General features: G+C 34.3%; 1 long non-coding RNA gene across 1 annotated transcript; it reads right to left on the reverse strand.

Moving 5' to 3' along the window:
• Positions 1 to 621: 621 nt before the first annotated feature.
• LOC141410378 (uncharacterized) lies at positions 622 to 15,386 on the reverse strand. The gene is made up of 3 exons (XR_012435323.1): positions 15,290 to 15,386; positions 10,075 to 10,256; positions 622 to 1,589 (listed from the first exon to the last, which is right to left on the reverse strand). It is a non-coding gene; the product is annotated as an uncharacterized lncRNA (long non-coding RNA).
• Between the last annotated feature and the right edge of the window lie 10,275 nt (positions 15,387 to 25,661).

Consider the following 25,661-nt stretch of genomic DNA (forward strand, 5'->3'; position numbering starts at 1 on the left):
AGGTTGCTCATGCTATTGTTTGTAGTTCAAGAACACCTTAAGCAGTTTTCCACCCAGCAAGGGGCAGGTGTTCCTTGCCCTCATTCTGGTAAACCCACAACCTTCAGCGTGGGCGTCATAGCCATCAGGAGCATGTCACAGTGCTACAGAGATTTTGTTTATGGCCAGTTTTGGGGCCTGTTTATGCCCAGATTTGGGGGCCTGTTCCCAACATGGCCCCCTTTTTGTTTTTGCAAGACGATAAAAGCAAAGGCGGCTTTATCACAGTGAGCTACGTCTTGTAGGAGTTGGGATCTGCATTCTGCAGAATATACAAAGACCAACACAGATTAAAAGCACAATCATCTTTAAAATCACAGAGCCTCCAAGTGTTTTTATTGATTTTGATGGGCTAATGGCTGCTAATCCATCTGCAGCAGCTTCAAGCACTCCAGTTCCTGGCATTAAGGTCAGGTGTATCTGGGATACCTTAAATGTTTGTTCTTTTACTATTGATTTTGCAATATCCAAAGACAAGTTTGTAGAGTGTCCTTCTAGATGCTTTTTTATTCTTTCCCAAATGTTAATCTAATTAAGAGACATAATAATTTCCACCAATTCTATGTTTGGCTCCTAGAACAAGCCATATCATTTGAGGTTCAGGTGCCACTATACAACCATTCTTCCAGGAACTCTTGCTGTATTTCTTACTGTTTCTACCATCTACATTCAGACCAGCTGAACGTAATGTAGCCATGGCATGCAGATTGAGAGGTGCAATTCAAGCTAAACATCCCCTTAGGGGATCAATCAATAAGGATTCCATAGGAATAATTGTGCAGCACTTCTGCCTGTTCTTCAATGCAACCTTCCCAAATAAGTACGTTCATTTTTTCTGGCCAGGTCCAATTCTGTTTACAAACAGGTTTTTGAGGGTGGTATACCTCAATTATAGGAGCAGATTTATTATGGTAAATACTGTGACCAAAAAGCATGTATAACTGTGTAATAGAGTGGTTACATCCAGGCATTATTGCCAGTCAGGATTGATAGTGAAGAGGCAGGCAACTAGTCGCCTTTCCCAAACAGATAGGCAGATGCTCAAATCCTAAAGAAATATTCATAACAATTCCTTCCTCATGTGGGTGAGATGGGCCTCTACCATCTGTAGGACTGAGTATCTAAGAGCTATCATTAGCATATAACTCCATTGGAGGAGTACGGCCAAGTTACAGGCTGTAGAAGTTGTGGAGAAGGTAAATATGTCCAAAAAGTATAATTGTTCTCTGTGTCAGCCCTTGCTAAAGGAATACTCATGGCAATGGTGATCACCACTATCATAGCTATCATTAAATTACCCATTGTGACTGGTTGTCCCGCTTTCCTCAGGTTTTCTTCCACTATCTGCGACAGTTTATTGATGTGTCCCCAGGTAGGTGGCTGTGTTTGATGGGTGTTGCTTATGACAGTTGGGGTCCTCCTCAGCATCAGTCTTGACATGGCTGCAACTGGGGGTTCTCGGGTTCCTCTCAGAATCTCTTCTTTGGCATCTGGCTCATGATAAGGTTTCAGGTGTCTTGATGGCACACAAATTGGCTGTTGATTCAGTCCTGGATAAACACAAGCATAACCTCTAACCCAAGTTGTTATTTTACCTATTTCCCAACATTTTGTTATCAGATCTTTCCACCAAACCAGTTGTTCCGCTTATGTCTTTGCAGCTGGTTTCTGTAGATGCTGTTCAGCTGCTGATAGCATCTGGCCTTTACGCAGGCTCAAAAAACTTAAAATCAATAATGCGAGATTCAATTGCATATATGGAGACCCATAATCACTGTTTCCCCCATTTTGCTTTTGCAACTGCTGTTTCAGGGAGAGATTCATTCTTTTCACTATGGCCTGTCCTTGAGAATTATATGGGATACCAGTAATGTGTTTAATATTCCGTATAGAGAAAAATGCAGCTAGAGCTTGGCTAGTATAGCCTGGGGCATTGTCTGTTTTAATAGAAGCTGGAATGTCCATCACCACAAAACCCTGCAAAAGGTGATGTTTAACACTGGCAGAAGACTCTCCTGATTGGCATGTAGCCCAGACAAAGTGAGAAAAGGTGCCCACACATGCATGTACAGAAGCTAGCCTCCCAAACAAGGAAATATGTGTGACATCCGTTTGCCAAAGAGAATTAGGTTCCAATCCTCCAGGATTAACTCCTCCTGTAAAAGATGAGGAATGCTCAATTTGGCAAGTTGGGCAGCAGTGGATAATAGCTTTAGCTTTTTTTTTTTTTTTTTCAGATAATGCTTTACCTGTGTTTAAGACCAGAGGCATTAACATGGGTTAAATTGTGAAGGTGTCTAGCATTAGATATTCCAGTAGCAACAAGGTGGTCAGTCATTTGAGTCCCTGCAGTCAAAGGTCCTGGAAGATGTGTATGAGCCCTAATATGAGTGATGAAAAAAGGGCGCATTCTACTCCTAACTACTGTTCGCAATTGGGTAAATGAAGTAATCAATTGCTTATCTGTGTGGAATCATAGCTGAGCATTTTCAATTAATTGTGTGGAATGAACCACATGTGAAGAATCAGAAATCACATTCATAGGCACAGCAAAAGCAGTCAATACCTCAATTACAGCTACAAGCTCCACTTTTTGAGCTGAAACATAGGGCATCCGGAAAACCTTACGTTTCGAGCCAGAACAAGAAGCTTTACCATTACTAGACCCATCTGTGAACACATTTTCAGCACCTTCAATTGGTTTAAATTTAGTTGTTTTAGGGAGAATCCAATTAGTTAATTTTAAAAATTGGAAGAGTTTCATTTTTGGAAAATGGTTATAGAGAATATCCACAAAGTCAGCTAAATGGGTTTCCCAAGTAAGACTATTTATAAAAGCCTGTTGTATTTGTGCTTTTTTAAAAGGGATAATAATTTTTCCAGGATCATATCCATGTAATTTAACAATCCAAGTTCTCTCATTTCCTATCATAGCAGTGATTTGATCCAAATAATAAGTCAAAGTCCATGAATTAGTATGTGGAAGAAAAAGTTACTCTACAAGATCTTGCTCTTGAACAATAGCAACAGTAGGTGAATGGTGAGTTGAAAAAAAAAATAGCAAATCTAGAGTCTTCTCTGGGTTTGTTTTATTTATTTGAGTCTTATGCACTGTTTCTCAGATAGCTGTAACTCTGCCTCAGCCTCCTTTGTTAATTGCCAAGGGATAGTGAGCTGAGGATCTCCTCTAAGGATAGAAAATAGATTACTCATGGCATAGGTAGGAATGCCTAGAGCAGGTCATATCCAATTAATGTCCCCTAGTATTTTGAAAGTCATTTAATATTTTCAATTGATCTTTAGGTATGGTTAGTTTCTGTGGCACTATTGTAGTTTCATTTACTAAGGTCCCTAAGTAGAAGTAAGGAGTAGTAGTTTGATTTTTGTCAGTAGCTATAATTAACCAGCATGAGAAATTAAATTTTGCAAGTGATCATAATATTGAAGTAATATTTCTCGAGTGGGGGCAGTACAAAATATATCATCCATATAATGAATAATGTAACACTGTGAAAATTTTTTACAAATAGGTTAAATTGCTTGCCCTACATAAGTCTGGCAAATTGTTGGACTGTTTAACATGCCTTGTGGCAACACTTTCCAACGAAAATGCTTAGCAGGCTGCAGGTTGTTTACCGCAGGAATTGTAAATGCAAACCATTCACAGTCTTGCTCAGATAAGGGGATAGTAAAGAAACAGTCTTTTAAATCTATGACTATTAAAGGCAAATTTTTCAGAATTATAGCAGGAGAAGGCAATCTTGGCTGTAATGCCGCTATAGGTTGTATAACTGCATTAATGGCCCTTAAGTCAGTTAACATTCCCCATTTACTTGATTTTTTCTTAATTATGAAAACTGGAAAATTCCAAGGGGAAAATGTTGAGGCTATGTGTCCTTTTTCTAATTGCTCAGCAACTGAATCCTCTAAAGCCTCCAGTTTCTCTTTACTTAGTGGCCATTGTTCTATCCAAATCTGTTAACCATTATAGACATATAGGTTCTGAAGGCTTAACAATGGCCACCATCAAAAATGATATCCTAAACCTTGGCAGGACTTTGTCTTTCCACTTGAAGCGGTTCCTTCCAACCTTGCAATTTTTTTCCTATTCCCATACCAGGGACATACCCCATTTCATGCATCATATGTTGACTTTGAGGGCTATATAATTGTTCTGGAATTATAACTTGTACTCCCCATTGTTGTAATAAATCTCTTCCCCATAAATTTATAGGTACAGAAGTTATAATTGGTTGAATAGTACCAGGTTGTCCATCGGGCCCTTCACAATGCAAAATGTAATGTAACTACTTTGATATACTTCAGGGACTTTACCAACTCCAACTATGTTAAATTGAGTGGGTTGAATTGGTCATGTGGATGGCCAGTACTGCAGAGAAATGATTGAAATGTCCACTCCTATATCTACCAAATCTTTCAATTTATTTCCCTGAATAGTTATTTTGCAGGTAGGACATTTATCAGTAATTTGATTCACCCAATAAGCTGCTTTCCCATGTTTATTTGTGCTTCCAAATCCTCCCATTCATTTAGTTTCACTTTTCCCCATTTCTACATATGGCACCATCAGGAGCTGTGCTATACTCTTTTCTGGCTCTGCTTTCCAGGGAACAGAAGTAGATATAACAATTTGAATTCCCCCATTGTAATCTGAATCAATGACTCCTGTACATACTTGCACTCCTTTTAAATTTAAACTAGACCTGCCTAGAAGTAATCCTACCATCCCTGCTGGCAAGGGCACACAGACTTCTGTTGTCACTTTTTGCATGGGTTCCCCAGGCAGAAGGCTCACAGCTTTTGTGCAGCATAAATCTACTGCAGCACTACCGGCTATCGCAGGGGACAGGCATTGTGTACAGGAGTGAGGAAATGGTCTGAACCAGAAATGTCCCAGTTTAGAACGGGGTCCAGGACAGGACCCTCATGGCATTTCCTGAAATTGGGTTCCCATGTTTAGCAAACTTTAGAGTGACACTGATTAACCCAGTGTTTTCCTTTTTTGAATTTTGGACATATTCCAGGCTCAGCAGTTTCCTTTCTTCCCTCAACTGGTGGCCTGACTCGCTGTTTTTTTTTTTTTTTTTTTTTTTCTACATTCTTTTTTAGTAGGGACATGCTTTCCGCAGTTAAAACAAGCTCCAGGAAACTGAGTATTTCTTTTATCCACTCTCAGTCCTGCCATTGCCTATGCTAGCAGAGTAGCCTTATGCAGATTACCTCCGATACCATCACAGGTCTTAATATAATCAACTAAATATGCTTTCCCTCTAATAGGCCGCAGAGCAGTCTGGCACTGGGGATTAGCACTGTCAAAAGCTAATAACTGCGGCACTATATCCTGAGCAGCTGAATCTGCAACCACTTTTTAAAGAGATTCCTGTAACTGAGCTATAAAATCTGCATGTGGTTCTTTTGGTCCCTGTTTTACAGCACTAAAGAAAGGGTATTGTTCTCCTCCTGAAGTGTTTTTTTCCCAAGCTCTAATGCACACGCCTCTAAGCTGCTCTATGGCATCATCCTGCATGACCGCTTGTGTATCTAAACCAGCCCAGCAGCCAACCCCCAAATGTTGGTTTACAGTTATGTTAATTTGAGATTGGTCCTGGGCATTGTGAGCAGCCTGAATGGAAGCTTCATCTGCCCACTAAGTTTTAAACTGTAAGAACTGAGCAGGAGTCACGCAAGCTCGACTAAGAGCATCCCAGTCATTAGGAACCATCCGGCTGGAAACAGCAATGTTCTTTAACAGTCCCATTACAAAAAGAGAACCTGGTCCATACTGATTAATAGCTTGTTTAAATTCTTTGAGCAATTTAAAAGGAAAAGGCTCAAATATTTCCCTGTTGATTTGGGAGTATATCTTAACAGGGAACTGCCAAGCCTCTATGTCACCTTCTTGTATAGCTAGCTGAATTCCTGCTTGAATAGAACTGAGAGTGGTTGCTTGAGGTGCGGCTCAAACAGTCACTGGGGCAACTATTTTTTGCTCAGTGTCCCCCAGAAAAGAAAGATCTGGAGGGTCAGGCCACTCTTTTTCTTCAAAATAATGTGGGGTTGCAAAAGGGTAGGGACAAACCTCTCCCTCCTTTGCCACTTTAGCTTTAGTTGGCAAGCAAATCTGCTCTGTCACCTCTTCTGTTACTTTGTTATACTCTCCTTCCTCCTCTTCATTAGTATGAAAAGATTCCATGGTGGGATGAACCAGAACCTACACTTGTCTCACTGTTACCCTGATGCTTCCTACCTCCCCTTCTTACTCACCATTGGGATTGCTTAAGAGTACTTGGGTGTCCTCCAGTGTAGTTCCATGTTCCCCAACTGTTGCTCTGGTGACCCTTCAACCTAGGTTCAAGCCCCATGTATGGGCACCACTTGCTGAGACCAGCTTGGTCATGGAGACCCTAACCCAGCAGTGCTAGACGAAGTAAAGATACACACACAGAAATATAGAGTGTGGAGTGGGAAATTAGGGGGCTGACAGTCTTCAAAGCTGAAAGCCATAAACTGAGTCTTACCCGTATATTTATTGACAGCAAGCCAGTGATAAGCATTGTTTCTATAGATGATAGATTAACACAGGAAACAAAAGGATGGGCTCTGGCTAGTTATCTGCAACAGGAACACGTTCTTAAGGCACAGATCGCTCATGCTATTATTTGTGGTTCAGGAATGCCTTAAGCAGTTTTCCACCTGGCATGGGGCAGGTGTTCCTTGCCCTCATTCTGGTAAACCCACAGTCATTAGCGTGGGTGTCATAGCCATCACGAGCATGTCACAGTGCTACAGAGATTTTGTTTATGGCCAGTTTTGGGGCCTGTTTATGGCCAGATTTTGGGGCCTGTTCCCAACAACTTAGCTAACAATATTTAATTAATTTCATATATCTATAATTCCTCCCTAAACATTTTTGATAATGTAACTTTGTAACATATAATTTTAGCTCTCAAATTTTGTTGAGGAGGATACCATAACCCTGAGAAAAGTTTACAAACCAAGATCACAAAAATGGTGGCAAAGCTAATTACTGTTAAAGATAAGACTCTGGTCTCTAAATTACAAACCAAAATATTTTATATTACAATGCATTGTATCTGGCTGCAGCTAATAATTTGTTTAAAAATCCAAAACAAGAAAGTTCAACAAAACTTGCTCATTCAATGTAACTATGAGTCTCACTTATTTAGGAAATTTTAGTGCTGTTCTATTCCTCCATCACCTTTTATTTCACTGACCATTGAAACACTAGCAAATCATATAATTTTTTGAGAATATGGTGCTTCTTTGAGTTATAAAAGACTAAATATGTACATTGTCCTCAGAGCATATGTAAAAGAACAGGACATAAGTTTGTTCCCTGAGTTTAATTTAACCTTTTACCGACATCATTTCATAAAGACTCATTTTATCACTCCATAGTATAAATGTTTTATCCAGTATTAAATAACAGGGCTTGTTGGTATTAATACTGTGTGTTAAATATATTTGGTTGTTTACTTAGGTAAGAATATTTGATACATTTCATGTATCTATAATTCATCACTAAATATTTTTGATAAACTTACCTGTGTTCCCATAAATTTTATGTTCTGATCCATTATTTCCCTACTATATAGTTCTCTTCATTGTTAAGCTTATGATATATAGAGGAAAACTTGCAATTTTCACTATCCCATTTGGCTGTTCCATCACAAATTACTTTTCATGACATATAAAATGTCTGGTAACCTTCATAAGTTTTGCTTTTGTTGAAAATTTATCATTATTCTCCCAAAAATTATTTTGCTCACCTTATCAGATCATTTTAACTGTTCCTCAGTGCACCATCTATCCTATTAAGTATGAGTCATACCTTTTCAACATAGCAAAGTTGAAATATGTTTTAAGCCTATAGAGAATAAACCATGTTTTGCCTATCATTTTCATCTTAGGAGAATTCTAAAAGTTTGAGAATCTGCTTTTATGCAGATTATGTAAATTTTTTTAGCAGATTATGTAAAATATTTACACAAGCAACATTATAGCAATATAAAACGTTAAAAAAAAATCCAGCTGTATTCCCATCATTCTGACAAGAAAATTTTAATTTTATAATTGTTCTCTCCTAAAAGAGTATGATTTACACACTGGTAAATTTGCGAAGAAGGCAGGCCTGAATCTTTCCTAGATTTTATTCTTCAGAGAAATGAAATATTGAAGGAAACAGGAGAACCAGTCTTTTCTGTTTTCCCTTAATACCACTTTTCTTTTGGATTATACAAATCTCTTTTTCACCATTTAATCCTAATCATGGTGACTAGTTAGCCTGTCAGTTATTGCTTTCTGAATATTGTCTTATTTTGGCTTATCTGTAAAAGCAATATTCTACAAGGTACTAAGGATTGGTGAGTTTTCTAACCATTATTTCACCAGGGGTTTTTTTTTAATGGCAAACATTCTAATATTTATATGCAAATTCAAAAAACCTAGAATAGATAAATGATTTTGAAGAAGAAGAATGTTGGAAGACTTAAACTCCCTGCCTTCAAATTACTGCCTAGTATTGGTGCAAGTATGAAAATATAGATTAATGGGACAGAAGAGAGTCCAGTAATAGATCAATATATATTCATAGATACATATATACACACACAAATATATGCACACAATTGAAACTATTTGAAAAAGGTGCCAAGTTTGAATAATGTAGAAATAATAGCCTTTCCAATAAGTGGCACAGAAAAAACAGATATCTATATATAAAAATAAAAATTATAGACCATTGTTTCTCAAACTTTCTGTATGTCACCTTCCGCATAAGTAATTTTTAGACTTTTTTTCTTTTTTACTTAATCATTCCCTAAATTGTGAGAAATAAAGTATTATACTGACCTTGCCATGAGGGAAGCTCAGAGCCTGGTAAGATTATACAGGATTTGATGAATTCCATTCCTTTTTAGAAAACTATTGGGCCATATTCAGAAGTCCTCAGAAAAAAATTTGATTTAAATACAGTCCAGTACAGACACCATTACAGATTTCAGAAGTCTATGGCTTAGGCTGAGTCACTCGGCCTTACAATCTGTTTGCACAGATGATTTCAAAAGTGTTTCAATCTGGAACACAAGCCTTAGATCTAAGGAAATCAAATAATGGTGTTCAGCGGAGATTGCTGGGGTCTTAGATCTAAAGCTGCCCAATGGGACTGGTTGTTATATACTTAGTGAAAGTAAATTGCTCAAATATTACTTAGTGTGGGAAGAGAAAAAGAGTGCTTTCCCCAAGGAAGAGCATCAGATAATTCTGGGTAATATAAAAAACAGTAAATAAATAGCTGAGTTGTGATAAACTAGCTCAGAAGAGTTTATTGATAAATTGGAAATGGCATATTCAAGAGTATTTGACACGGGAAATTTCTGGAGCAATTGATTATCCAGGTACCTCACTGTCTTGTAGTCAATGATAGAGCCTTAGGATGGTCAGCCTGCTGCTTTCGCTGTGTAGTCTGAATTCATCCCAGCCAAACCAAAACATGCTACTTTGTTAACCGATGGGTGTTCCTAAATTCAAAGTTATGAACGGTGACAAACTTGCAGCTGATGAAATTCTAGTGGAAAAAATGAGGATACATCTACAAAATGGACAAAGATAAAAGTCTTAAATGTACTTAGCAATTAGGCTACTGCATAAGAAACATATTTGGATATTGACCACCATTAAGCAAAAGTCAATGACATTGTGACGTGTTTAGGCAAATTAGTTTTAAAATTAAAACAACAACAACACCCATTCTCTTGTAGAATACTCATTTAAGGAAGTTCCTATGGAAATCAAGGTGTGTCAAAGATATGCACCCCATAAAGTGAAAGGAATGAGGCACATCCCCCATATATCTCCCAACTTCCTGAGCCCAGCACAAACACATTCCTCCATATTTCTCTCAAACTTCAGAAAAACACCACCTAGGAAATCCCCGATAAGGACACAGCGGGAACCAATAAAAAATGCTAAATGTGCTGTAACCGAGAGAATTACCTTGTTCCCCTGTAACTTTACATATCCTGTTTACATCGGGCTATAAAAAGCAAGCACTCGCATTGTTCGGGGCCCTCTTGTACGCTGTGGAATGGAGGGACCAAGTTCGAACTTGTAGTAAAGATCCTTGCCGCTTGGCTTTGACTCTGGACTCTGGTGGTCTTCTTTGGGGAACAAACGGTCTGGGCATAACAAAAGATCCAGTTGTTAGCTCAGACGAGAATTGGAATCCTGATGAAAGTACTTGATTCAGATCAGCACAATTAGTTAACTTGTTTGATGAAATGACAAATATTGGTTTGCTCAATCAGTGCAGAGAAAGAGTGAATGACAACACATTCTTTTGCACTTGATGAAACCGCTAATGTAGTGAGGACTGTACTTAATATTCGCAGGGAGGGAGGAAGGATACTGCTAAAATTTGGTAAAGATAGCTTTAGCAGAATTCCTTTAGATTATGGTTAACAAGAAGATGCCCTAGGAAGTTCTTACCTAAAAATGTTTTAATCAAATCTATTTAGCGTGTACTCTTTAAATTGCTTAAAGTAAATTAACTTTATGAAATGCAGCTAGCTGGAGAATGGCGTCGTTCACCTAGACTCTCTACCCATATGGTTAATGAATTGTAAAAGTGAAGAACTTCCAAATGAAATCACTTTCTCTGAGATAATATGTGATCTACACATATGCTCTTCCCTTACTCTGAAAACAAAACATGTTTATAATATCTACAATTGTTACAGACCTTTGTGCTAATTAAGAATAAATAGTAAATATTTTCGTATCTCTTTTATCCTGTTTATTTATTAATTTTCTTTCTTTCTTTTTTTTTTTTTTTGAAATAGTATATCCAGTATATGTCACCTAGGCTTAAGTGCAGTGGTATGATCACAGCTCACTGCATCCTTGATCTCCTGGGCTCAAGCAATTCTCCCACTTCAGCCTCCAACTTCAGCCTCCCACCTCAGCCTCTCGAGTAGCTTGGACTACAAGCCTGCACCACCCCACCAGGCAATTTTTTTTTTTTTTTTTTTTTTTTTTTTTTTTGTAGAGTCAGAGTCTCACTGTGTTGCCTAGGCTGGTCTTGAACTCCTGGGCTCAAGTGATCCTCCTACCTCAGCCTCCTGAAGTGCTGGGATTTCAGATGTGAGCCACTACATCCAGCCATCTTTATTTTTAAACCTACTTATTTGAAAATTATTTGAGTTGGATGTTATTAGTATACCAGTATACATAATTAATATCAAATAATAATATAGTGTAGTATATTAATACTATTTATTATCATCTTCAAAATTCCCCATCATGAATCTATATGCATATAAGAGCTAAATTTACAAGTACAAGAATGAATGAACTAAACAAAATCTCTGTTTTCATGGAGCATTAAATCTATTGGAATAGGCACAAATAGATGATAGATATTGGTAGATAGATAACTAGATACACAGAGTAAGATAGTGATGTGATCTATGAAGACAGATAAAGCAGAATAAGGGATTGGAAAGTGATTTTGTGTTTATTTAGATGGAGTTATCAAGGAAGGCTTTTCATAGGTGCTTCAGACATATTGGACTAACAGCTATAAAGTCACAAAAATCTCTGAGGAAGAGAATCCAAATAGAAAGACCAAAAAGTATAAGATCTGACATGGAAGGAAGGACATTCATGTGGTTAAAAAATTGTGAATGAGATAGAAAGTGGTAAACAAAACCATGTAATCTCATTTTTTATCTTCTACTCACATTTCTTCAAAGTTCCAATGTAATTCTTCTTTAATATTATAGCTACAAAACCCCTAGAAATGTTCCCAGAGACTTTTATTTATTCAAGTGGGAATTTTTTCAATGTGTTTTCACATCTGAGATGATAGTTATTAACCAGAGCAACTGAAAATGTTGACTTCATGGTTTAGAATTAGCCAGGCTCTGCTATTTATCAAATGCCAGGTATATTCTTGTTTAATATCATTTACTTTGGATGTAAGAATGTGAATATTCCATAGTTTCTGCCTCGTTATTGCTTTTTTTTTCTCCTAATACTTTGCTAACCTTGTTCATGTTCTCTGATTATATTGACTTAGTATAATTTATTGCTAATAACTGAAGAGGATTTCCAAGTATATATAGCCACATATTTATACCTTTAAAATTCATTTCAATTTCTAAACCAATGATATACTAGGTATTGATGTAGGCCGGTCTTACTTGTTAAATTCTTGATTTGGTTTCTCCCTTTTCACATCAAAGACCTGAAATGATTGTTTCTGAAATAATGTTAATCCAAATTATTTGTTATAACAATAAAATATTTCTATATTTCAAACTGCTTTGAAAAATTATGCACTCACTTGAATGCTAATACTAATGTCATTTTGTAATCGCCACATAAAATTAATAGTATGATACAATTTTGTAGTTTGATTCAATTGCCCAGTGAGATAATATCAATTGACTCACTGTTTTTATTTCAGTTCCGTTTTGAAACTTGACTAACTTATTAATATAATATAGGACAATTGCATTCCCTTCATTACTGATAAGAATAACTGTAGGTGATGACATGTACAACGTATATCCATTAAAACTAGAAACTGATAAAAAACAATATAGTGGAAGATAAAACAAAATTTCCATGATCTGTTTTTGCTAGCTAGTGTTAAGGCCGGACACGGTGGCTCATGCTTGTAATCCTAGCACTTTGGGAGGCCAAGTCAGATGGATCACCTGAGGTTGGGAGTTCAAGACTACCCTGACCAATATGGAGAAACCCCGTCTCTACTAAAAGTACAAAAATTAGCCGGGCGTGGTGGCACATGCCTATAATCCCAGCTACTCGGGAGGCTGAGGCAGGAGAATCACTTAAGCCTGGGAAGCAGAGGTTGTGGTGAGCCAAGATTGTTCCATTGCACTCCAACCTGGGCAACAAGAGCGAAACTTTGTCTCAAAAGTAGAATACATGTTTTGCCACAAGATGAGGATGGACAATTTAGACGCTGCCACAGAGCATTAGTAATAACTTTGGCTGATGTTGGGCCACAGGTGTATGCATTTTTTAGTTTGTCCACTTCACTCTTACTGCTTTCTTTTTTGTTCTTCTTTTTATTCCAGTGTTGACTTAGTCTTGTATGTGATGACTATATATATGTTGGTACTTAGAATTTAGAAACTTTCAGAGATTATGTAATAAATTAATAATGTCGGGGAACTGACTAAATACTTACTTCCAGCACTCAACACTTTAACTAAGACTGGAAATTACAAGGATATTATGTTTCTTTCCAGGAGTAAGTTAACTGTTTATAAATTATGTTGTTATGTTAAGTCTGAATTTACTTTTAGTTCTTAAATTAGTAAATATATCTTTTCTGCCTTCCTTTAAAATGTCAGTTACAAATGATGTATATTAGTCCTTTATACTACATATACCTATTGTGAGAAATATCTTCCAAAATAAAGTGAATTTATTTCACATACAAGAGCTTTCTAACATGCTCTCTCTGCAAGGCTAATTCATACCTTTTCTCCATTTTTCTTCGGATATTGTTAAACATGCTTTCATTCTTATGACAACTTTCAGTGGATTCTATAATTTGAACAGTACACTAATTCTAAGCCTTATTCTTTCTGGAGTCATCTTTTTTCCTGCCGTATTTCTATAGGAAATGATGAATATTATGGACCTCCTTTTATATTTTAACTTCAGTTCCAGGCCAACTGCCTTCACAATGATTATGTTTGGTTATCAAAGCATCATTAAAAATTCAACATAATGAAAAATCACCAATTTTATTTTTCAGTTCCCCAAATCTTCCTAGTCTGAACTTCAGAATTATCATGAATATGATGAACATTCTCCCTTATTACTGTCATTGCCACTACACTAGCTCTGACCTCCATCATTCAATGTGCAGTATCACAGCAATTGCACTCTTGAAGGCCGATATGAACCCTGGTTATTTCTTTTGCCTCAAACTTCCTACCTTACATTTTACTCTACTTTCCATTGCATTGCTTTCTATGTACACATTTCATTTATCCATCCTCCTTTAATCTGTAGTTTTTATTTTGGGGAATAAGCAGACAATGCCTAGTGTCAATAATGGCAATGATGAGCCAGGTTAAATGGAAAATGTGTACCTATGATTTTCATTTATATATTCCCAGAGTAAAAGAACAAAAAAAAAGAAACTTGATATTTGTTTGGCACATAGTATGTGTTAAGCAATGTGCCAAAATTTTTGTTGACAGTATTCTTCTTTTAAATTTAAAGTGACCAGTGAAAATACTTGCTTGTGTTGGTAACTTATTGTATGGTACCTCCAAAGGGCAAAGTAAAATCTAGGGTTCACCTGGAGATAAGCTTATTGTACATGATTTTATATTGTCCATTTGTATTTATGCCACATTGTTTTAGTACATGTCCCTAGTATAATTTGTAGTGAATCTCTATGGAAGAATGAATGGTGTCTCCTTGTTTTCATATAGCTAAATTATAAAGGTATATAATGTGTATAATGTATATAATGTATAATGATATTCATATACTAGAATAAACTAGAAACCCTACCACAGGAATAATAATAGCAAAAGCTCATATGGACTTTACTGTGCAATATACACTATTCTAAGTTGTTGTTCATGCATTAACTAATTTAATTTTACAACAATTCTTTGTGATAAGCAATGTTATCATCCACATTTTTGAGATAAGAAAACTGAGTCACAGAAAGATTGACTTTCTATAACTTGTCCAAGGTCATATAGCAAACAGCTGGTTGAACTATGTTTCTTTTTTTTTTTTCTTTTTTCTTTTTTTTTTTTTGAGACGGAGTCTCGCTTTGTCTCCCAGGCTGGAGTGCAGTGGCGCGATCTCGGCTCACTGCAAGCTCCGCCTCCCGGGTTCACGCCATTCTCCTGCCTCAGGCTCCCGAGTAGCTGGGACTACAGGCGCCCACAACCGCGCCCGGCTAATTTTTTTTTTTTTTTTTTTTTTGTATTTTTAGTAGAGACGGGGTTTCACCGTGGTCTCGATCTCCTGACCTTGTGATCCGCCCGCCTCGGCCTCCCAAAGTGCTGGGATTACAGGCGTGAGCCACCGCGCCCGGCCTGAACTATGTTTCAAACACAAGCAGTGTGACAGCAAATCTTGCATTCTTAATTTATGGTTTACAAGCACGGAGAGAATCACAGGGATAAAAAGGAAAGATGCTTACCGTGCCTTTCACCTGGAATAGTTCAGGATTATGATACTTTATACCCAAGATGTGCTTTATGGGACTATCAGGCAATTGTCTGAGGACATCCTTCTATGGGATTAGAGATTAACCACAAGGAATAATCATTATTTAGTTTTTCAAATTAAAACAAAGGAAATTTATACTATTGAGCCAAGTATTTCCCGAAGCTAAATGGACCAATAGAAGGAATGTTCAAGTTAGGAAGAAAACATAGGAAAGGAACAAAAGTCTGCTGTCAAATTTTAAGTATTATTTACTGTACATCATGTGGTGTCCTTGAGATTTGCCAGTGTGATCTGGGAGCAAAAATGGAGTAATTGCCTGGCCTTGTAGTAGGCATATAAATGGCATAAGGAATATACCTATATTGATTGAAATGTAATCACTCTTGAAAAATCATTATTTATTCCACTTCTCTATTTAATACCTTGAAGAAATCATAAAAATAAATATAATTCATGGCCGGTCGTGGTGGCTCATGCCTGTAATCCCAGCACTTTGGGAGGCCGAGGCAGGTGGATCACAAGTTCAGAAGATTTAGACCATACTGGCCAAAATGGTGAAACCCTGTCTCTACCAAAAGTACAAAAGTTAGCTGGACGTGGTGGCACACACCTGTAGTTTCAGCTACTTGGGAGACTGAGGCACGAGAATCGCTTGAACCTGGGAGGGGGAGGTTGCAGTGAGCCAAGATCATGCTACTGCACTCCAGCCTAGGGTCAGAGCGAAATTCCTTCTCAAATAACATAAAATAAAATAAAATAAAATATATATATATATATACACACACACACACACACGTACACACATACACTATGTATAATTACATAAATTATTATATTTATATAAATTAAATTTTATATAAATTAAGTTTATATTTATAGAAATTATGTAAATTTTCATACATAATTATAATATATATTATTTATGTGTTATTCAATTGCCACAGGGATAATTTTAATGCAGACTAACAAGTAATACCTAGGATACTAAAATATATTTTTTGGGTAGCATATAGGGTCAAGATAGCAAATACAAATAGTGAGCCTTCATTATTTTCTATGTTGTTTTTGGTTCATTTATTCAAACATTTTATTTATTTTATAAACAAAGGTTCATTGAATATTTTTAAGCACATTTTGTGAGATATTGTTATTAAATGGTTACATCCCTTGTCACTGTGGAAGTTGTAATTATTAGTTATTATTTTTCATATTTGAAGATGCATTTTAATGACGCTTTAAAATGGTGTCAGATTCATATGAATTCTTCTAAAAAAAGAGAAAGACCTTAATTTATTTTTGAAATCACATCTATTTTAAGGTAATTTTTCCAATAGAATATTGCTTAAAAGTTTACCATTACTGTCTCTCTTCCTAGACCAATTAACTACGATGGAGAAAACAGCCGTGCTGTAGAAATGGACTAGCTAAACTACTTTGGGAGTAAATATTACATCTACTTTCTCTGACTTGCTTGTTTAAAACAAAGATTTCTTTGCAACCTAATTTAAAATGATAATTTCTTGGATGCTTGGAAAACCAATAATTAAAGTTGTATTTCAGCAGAAGGTTCATTAACTTAGGCAAAAAGATAAAAGTAAATGTGCTTACTACAGTTGGTTCAATTTTATCACTAAAACAGTTCAATCTACTGAATTTTTGAAGCTAATGTTTAAGGCAGTACCTTATTTTGGGTAAATATTTATTGGTTCTATGATGAAATCAGTGCAATTATACAGATTTAGGCTGAGTATTTGCAAAGACCAGATAAAGAGAATGGCTAATTAAGAAAAGGACACACAGAGAAAGAAACAATTGGAAAAGGACAAAACAAATTTAAAGCACGGTGGAAAATTACAAAATGAGAACAAATAAATAAATGTAAGTGTAAACACATACAAAAGGAGAAAATGAATAGGTACAAAGACAAAAGATCCAAAGAAATTAGCTTGTGGAATTACCTTTTTGCTTTCAACTCTCAAGATTCAGGTTTCTGAGAAGCAAACTTGAATTACCTGTCTGTGATAATCTCAATGCCTTCACTCTTCATTTTATTTAGGATTAAAATCATCCACCCATGCAAAAGAGTAGAGTGCTGTATAGTTTAGCTTTTTGTTATGATTGCCTTTTCTTGGTATTGGGAAAACACTCAAGATACATGATCTAAGAAGTTAGTCTAATTTTTAGACAAAATGGTGAAGGAGAAATCAGATTATTTTTATTCTAATCTTGGATCTTCCGTTGATATAACATGTATATATCAGATGAAGATTTTAAATTCCTTCTCTTACACTCAATTTTAACTAACTAGACAATATTTTCTTAAGTATGGAACAACTTTTTGGAAATCAATGGTATTTATTTACTATTTATATAATTCTTTAAATATATACATTTTCTATATTTAAACCAATAATTTATTTTACTGTAAGAAATCAGAGAAGAGTGGTATACGCAAGTGAACCCTAAAACCAGCAAAATATGGTTATTACTTAACATAAATATGCATTCATTTTTTTAAAAGCAACGTATCTGACATCATCAACAGTAGTAGACAGAACAATACCACACCTCAACAGACCAAGAATAGTTACTTTTGCCATCAGCCAGAGTAAAAATCTTCATAATTTTTGGGACACTGGGTAGAGGTCTAAGAAGTATTTTGAAATACTCCGTATTGATGAAAATTTGCACTAGAGTAAAAACTCTGTACACTAATAACAGATTTTAAAGCAAAGACTCAAAAGGGTGTGAACTAGGTCTGAGAATTAAGCTCAATAATATTCTGGAGAATACAGAATTATCTAGTAACAACCAAGCTATAATTCAAAATATCTAGCATCACATTAAACATTAGCAGGTATACAAAAATTCAAGTCCATAATTATGAGAAAAATTAGCCAAATGAAATCAACCCAGAAATAACAGGGATTATAGAAGTAGTAGACAAAAACCTTAAAACAACTATTATGTATGATAAATTCATTAAGCAGAAAGCCATTAGCCAGAGGCTATAACTTTAGTTTGGGTTTCTACATAACAATCTGCAATCAAATTTAGCACTTAAATAAATCAAAAACTAATTTAGGAGTATAACAAACAGCTGAGTTCCAGCCAATCAGAAGTAGTCAGGTTTCAGCAAATGTCAGACAGCCAACTCATCACACTATGCCCAAATAAGACAGATGACTAGGTTTGGCCAATTTGATGACTTTTCTACTTTGCTTCTGCTTCTGACCTTTAAAAAGTTCTTTGTTCACACTGCAGGGCAGCTCTCTCTCAAGTTTCTAGTTCTGAGTGTTGCCCAATCATGAATTGTTTTTTGTTCAAACAAACTCTGCTAAATTTAATTTGTGTAAAGTGTTTTCTTTTACTCTAACTTCATTCCATATATTTAAGAAGCTAGATACTTGTTAAACATTTAAAAATCCAAATAGAACAATTACCAAAAAAGCTACAATGTCTGAAAATACACTGAGTAGGATTAACAGCAAATTAGATATTGCTGAAGAATAGATAGAAAATTTGTGCATTAATAAATTTGAAAATATATATAGCAAGGGAAACAGCAAAAACAGAAAAAAAAACAGAAGAAGAGAAAAAATATTGAAATAAAATGAGGAGAATATTAGTGAGCGCTGGGAAAGTCTCAAGTGGCCTCATATATTTATGACAGAAGAATTCAAATGAGAAAAGAAAAAAAGGAAAATAGGAAGAATTTGATATTTTCTAAATTTAAATTAACTATAAAGCAGAAAATCAAAGGAAGAAAATGTATGTGGCTGACGTACATTTTCCTCTGTCAGAATCGGAAAGCAAAAGTGTGTTATTTTAAGATTCTTATACTATAATGCTATAACATAACTTGAAAATGGATTATGATACATGAAAGATATAAATGATAAATTATAAATCAACTGTTAATATTAGCAAAATAATTTTAACTAAATATCCAACAAAGTAGATTAAAAAAGAGTTATAAAATACTCAAGCCAAAGGAGGAAGAAAGAGAAAGATAAACAGAGAAAGGTGAAGACAAGTACAAATTATATAACTGTATGGTATATTTAAATCCAAACATATGAATAGTAAGACTGAAAGTAAATAATCTAAACACCCCAATTGAAAGGAGAGATTATACAATAGATACAAATTTCAAGAACCAATTATATGTTGCCTATGAGAAACCAATTTTAAATATAAAATATAAACAGATGAAAGAAAAATATAAAAAAGATATCTTATGATTACACTAATTAAAAGGAAGCTGTGTTGACTAAATGAATATTGAAGTTTTTTTCAGAGAAAAGTATTTTTCAGAGAAAAGTATTTTATGGGGGATATATTTTATGGGGTCATTTTATTATGATAAAAGAGTCAATTTATCAAGAAGATGTATCAATCCTAAATACTAGGCACCAAATAACAAAGTTTTGAAATTTATAAAGCAAAAAATTATAGAAACACAAGAAGAATTTTTTTAATTTAAAAAATATTTAGAATATTAAATATCCATCTCTAAATGATTCTTAAAATAAGTAGACAGAAAATCAGTATGGCTATAAAAGATTTGAGCAACTACATCAATCCAGTTGACCTAATTAACTTTTATAGGACATTCTACTCAGTAACCGAAAAATAACATGATTTTAATAACTCATGAAAGATTTACCAAGGTAGAATACTTCATAGTCTACAAAACAAATTTCAAGTCAATATAAAAATTAGCAAATCATACAAATTCTGCCCTCAGACATATTAATTGAATTAGAATTTAATAGTAGAATGATATTTTGAAAATCTCTAAATATTAGTATTTAGGAACTTGATAACACAATACTAAATATTCCATGAGTTAAATATATAATTTAGAAAGAAATTTGAATTTTTTTGGACTGAATGAAAATTAAAAACATGACATGTCAATATTAGTGAAATATAAGTTAACAATAATTAAAGGTATAATGATATCACTAAATACCCATGTCAGAAAAAGAGAAAAGCTTCAAATCAACAACCTCAATTTCTATCTAATAAACTAGGACAAAAGAGCAGATGAAACCCAAAATAAGCAGGAGAAAGGAAATAAAAAATATTGAAATATAAAACAGAAAAACAATAGAAAATACAATTATCCAAAGTTAACGTTTTTTAGAAGCTTAAAAATGACGACAAATCACTAGTCCGAGTTATCAGACAAAAATAGAGAAGAAACAAATTACAATATCAGAAATGAGACAGGTGTCATCACAACAGATATTACAAGTATCATACAGAATTACTATAAACAAATTTATTCTAATAAATTCAGCAAGTTACATTAAATAGACCAATTTCAAGAAAAAACGCAATACCACTAAAATCCATTCCAGAAAACGGATAATATATATATCTTTTTTTCCATTTATATTAAAACCAGTTTGTAGTTAAAATATGTTCACAAAGAAAACCTCAGAATCAGGTGACTTTATTGGAAAACTTTACTAAATATTTCAGAAAAAAAATAAGAGCAATTAACTTGACAAATATAACAAAAGCCAAAACTTGCAAAAAATAAAAAGCACTGGCTCATGAAAACAGATGCAAGAATTTCTTTAAAAATAAAAATATAAATCCATTAATTTATAAAAAATATAATACACCTTTACCAGGTGGGATGTATCTGAGAAGTACTTAATCAGTTTAACTTTTGTAAATTAATGTCACTTACTCTATTGATATAATAAAACAAACAAAAAAATACAATCATTTCAATGCATGCAGATAGAGCATGTTTATCATTAGGTAAACTGATAGAAGCTGTGTTATTTCTCACAATGAAATATTACTAAGCAATAAAGTAGAAAGTTATTTATATATACAATAACATAAGCAAATATCAAAAAGAAGAAAAAATATGTATATAAGCTATGATTCCATTGACATGATAGTCTAGAAAGTGCAAATAAATCTATAGTGAAGCAAGCAGATCAGGTGCTTCTCAGGCTTGTGTATACGTGTGGAAGGGAGGTGTGGATCAGGAAAAGAGGAAAGACAAAGTAGTTATTACTAAGGGGTGAGAGAAAAATCTTTGTTGTGATGATATTTTCATCATCTTGATTGGGGCCATGATCCACACCTCCCTTCCACACGTATACACAAGCATGGGAAGCACCTGATCTGCTTGCTTCACTGTAGATGCACATGCTAAAACTTAGCAAATTCACAAGTTTTACTTATTTGATAAAATTTAGCAAATAACATTATTCACATGAGTATATTCACATGCTAAAACTTAGCAAATTTTACACATTAAATATTTTCAATATATATATGTTGACTATACATTAATAACACCTTTTACGAAAGAACATGTTATTTTGTGACCAGTAGTCATAAAAAAAAAAAAAAAACACTGACAGAACTGAGATGAAATAGCAATTAATTTAGGTGTGTGATACTTGAAAGAGTAAGAGTTTCTTAGATCACTTAAAGTAATTAGTTGTTGTAGTTTTTTTAGCTAATGGTAATAATTCTAAGTCCCAGTATTGAAAGCTTTATAAAAATGCAAACAGATTAATCATGCAAGCTGCTTTCATTCTTTCATTTATTCAGACCATCAGTTATTACTATGCACCAAGTATACATTTCTTACTGGTGTAATATCACTGTAAAGAATAGTAATGTGTCCCAGTTCAATAAACATTACCTATTAGTAAATGACAGAAAACAAAAAGAAAATAGATGGAGAGACAGATCAGAAAAAGGCTCCCTGAGAATGTGAATTATTGGAAAGTCACAGAGCAATTTACTTGGAAATTCCTTTTTCTTGTCCACAATGTCTTTACCATGGCAAGGACTTTTACCTGAAATCCTGAGACTGAATGTGTCCTTCAGTCAGATTTTTCTTTTAAATGACATATTCATTAGTGTTAGAAGCAGTACTCTTCACAAATATAAACAGTTATGCAGTAAAACAAAATAAATAATTCATGCTAAGTGAAATAAGTAAAATGTCTAGATAGCTTTACGTCAGTTCAGGTCAGATTTTAGTGCCATATGAGTTCAGGTAAGACCAGTTTTTTCACCAAAAATGTCATGGAAAAACTATCTGTACTATTTTATTGAAGCCATCTTGGAAATATCTTGGAAATAACTAGTTGTTGATGAGAGTATAATACAGGCTAACTATATTGAGACTGGGAAGAAAAAGATGAGTTTAAGGGATAGAGTAAAATAAAATACACAGAAAATTAGTTCTAGTTCTACCTACGCTATAAAAATACGTCTTATAGGTAAGAGTAAGGCTCTAGAGAAAAATCAAACACACGTGAATAAACCAATCTGTTTCAAAACCTGTCTTCAGCATTAATAAAGCATGAAACTTGAGCAATTGACAAAAACCATCTAAAACTTAAGTTTAACTACCTGAAAGATGAATATAATAATATTGTTAAGCAAGACTAAATACATTTAGAAATAAGGCTAAAATACGAGTGGTTATGCAGGAGCGCCAGCACATCTGTGAACTCCCTAATTATTTAGGATATGTACTCTGTTCATTTCCTGTTTACTATTTACTAACGTCCCAGAGTTATACCCAGACTCAATTCTTACGAAAGAAGGCAGAAAAAAATACTGATTTTTTTTTTTTTAATTTTGTAGGTCTTTTTAAAGTTTGTGTAACTTTTGTTTCTATTTAATCTATATAACAATCTTATACAGAAGCTAATACAGTTCCATTATATGGATGAACACACTGAGGCTCAGTAAGTTTTAATTATTTTTTTAATTCTAAAAAGCACTTGCTACAGAATCTGTGTTTGAGTCATTTTTCATTCGAAAAAAATTTTATCCCTTCATCAACATTATACAGCCTTTTAGAATGCACAGAATTATCCGAGAGTTTGCTTTATTTCTTTGGTCTCAATTTCACGGCTTGAAAATTAAGAATCATGCCTTATTTGAAGTAGTGTAGTGATTCTCTTGCATCAAGATGGGAGTCTTTATCTCCTTTCATATGAGTATCTTTTCCCTTCATCAGATCAGAATCTCACACTTCATGCAGACATGTGCTAATTACAACATGCATGATCTATTTTATCTACATATGGAATGCATTGTTTACTTTTCTCTTTATTAATTTTGACTGAATTTAATTTAAAATTCAAAATCAACATTGCAGAATATAAACATAGAGCCATGATTTCCTAGTTATGCTACTAAGTATTAGGTATCCAGATAATAACAAATGTTTAAAAATGTATTTCTAAATAACTTGTATGTCAGTTTTTTTTTTTTTTTCCCTCTTCCAAGGGAAGTGTTCATAATAGGAAACTACATAAAGAAAGTTTTCTTTTTTATTCTTATTGTTACATACATATGTACATATGTATTCTCATAAAATATATATATATATCCCTGTAAAATATATCAATATGTGAATATATTCCATGAAAACTTACATTTGTTCCCATTTTGTTACCCTGGGAATTCTGATTCTGTTATGTACTTGGAGTTTAGAATATTCTGAATGACTAGATAAAACACAATAAACAATCAGGAATGCAAAATAACCAACAAATAAATTAAAAAAAAAAATCTCTTACTGAACTTGTATTCAAGGAAAATTTTAGGCAAAAGTACCATTTATCCTGTTTTCACTTCTGCTTTTACTTTATTTGCTTTTGGTCATCTTTTGGATTGTCTTTGCTGGGGAATTTTAGATCTACTTTTGAGTTGAAAAGTGCATGGCCATGATATCAGTTTGGATCTTACATGTATTATATGCCAGATGTCTATCCTTATATTTGCATTTATTCATTAAAAAAAAAATATTGTTCCATAAGTCAGAATTTCTTTTCTAGAAAAGAGGGATAATAAGATAATAATAATCTAGTGGGTAGTTGCGAGCATTAAGTAAAATTTCTTAGAGAGCACTTAAAATTCTCAAAATGTAAAATTAAATTAATTTGATTAATAGCTGTATTTTTTTTTTTTTTTTTTTTTTTTTTTTTTTTTTTGAGACGGAGTCTCGCTTTGTCGCCCAGCCTGGAATGCGGTGGCGCTATCTCGGCTCACTGCACGCTCCGCCTCCCGGGTTCACGCCATTCTCCTGCCTCAGCCTCCCGAGTAGCCGGGACTACAGGCGCCCGCCACCGTGCACGGCTAATTTTTTGTATTTTTAGTAGAGATGGGGTTTCACCGTGGTCTCGATCTCCTGACCTTGTGATCCGCCTGCCTCGGCCTCCCAAAGTGCTGGGATTACAGGCGTGAGCCACCGCGCCCGGCCAATAGCTATATTTTTAAATGCATTTAGCAACTGTCTGCCTTGTTTGTGCTTTCTGTTAGTTCCCCTAGATAATAAGAGTTGGAGCTGCTGACTATTAGATAAAGCATATTCATTTCTGTCAGATATGTATTGAGAGAATACTTTTTTGAATTGCATAATTCAAACTCCAAATGGTAACTCTTTTGATTTAAAGAATGGCCTCAGTTCATAAAACAACATTTCCAATTTTTTTATTTTTATTTTTTAGACAACAGCACATGCATACTACCTCCAAAGTATTCACTATATTCTTTGATTTCTAATTCAATGTGTGACTGAAGACATAATTTACTAGTTTTGTTATCTTGAGATAAGCCTATACTTGCACTTCAATTGCTGTACACTAGTTAGTAATTGCCACTGTGTAAATGCAGATAATATTTAACTACTTTTAAGTATATATTTCTATTTAAGTATATACCACAGCTCTGTAAATTGGCAATTCTCAAATGGGGCCAAAATCATAAACTCATAGTTTGCACATGCAATGCAAGAGAGCATTTTTAGAACATTATCACTGCTTTGTTTCAGTTGTAGACTAGCAGTGATTCAATGTTCTGATTTTAGTCCCTTTATTTAATTTTTAATTTCAAATAAGGCCAACATGGGAAATAAAGTTTCCATGGATTTATAATAAGCAGTATACCATAATACTGAAAAGTGGAGTTCTATCGTTTGACTATGTGGCTCAAATCTTCTGTTTTCTTCATAATGAATCGATGACCTAGGGTAATTTTCCTCAATTTCTGAAGAGTCTCATCCCTTAAAATGGAGAGAATACAAATACTTAATTTGTTAAGTTACATTTTGTAATATTAAATAAGTTAATATATTGAAATTGTGTAAGGAGGAATTAGAGAAATAAATGTTCAATTTTATTTTAAATAGAAAAATACATATGTAGTATTAAAACCAAATAACTTGAGTTACTAGACAACAGAAAAATGTGGTTCTATTCTTTACCTGTAATTTTGTATGACATATGCAGCTTTTTAAACCTTTTTTTTCCCTTTTATTTTAAAGGCATATTAATAAG

Source organism: Macaca fascicularis, chromosome 5 (assembly GCF_037993035.2).
Source record: "Macaca fascicularis isolate 582-1 chromosome 5, T2T-MFA8v1.1".
NCBI lineage: Eukaryota > Metazoa > Chordata > Mammalia > Primates > Cercopithecidae > Macaca > Macaca fascicularis.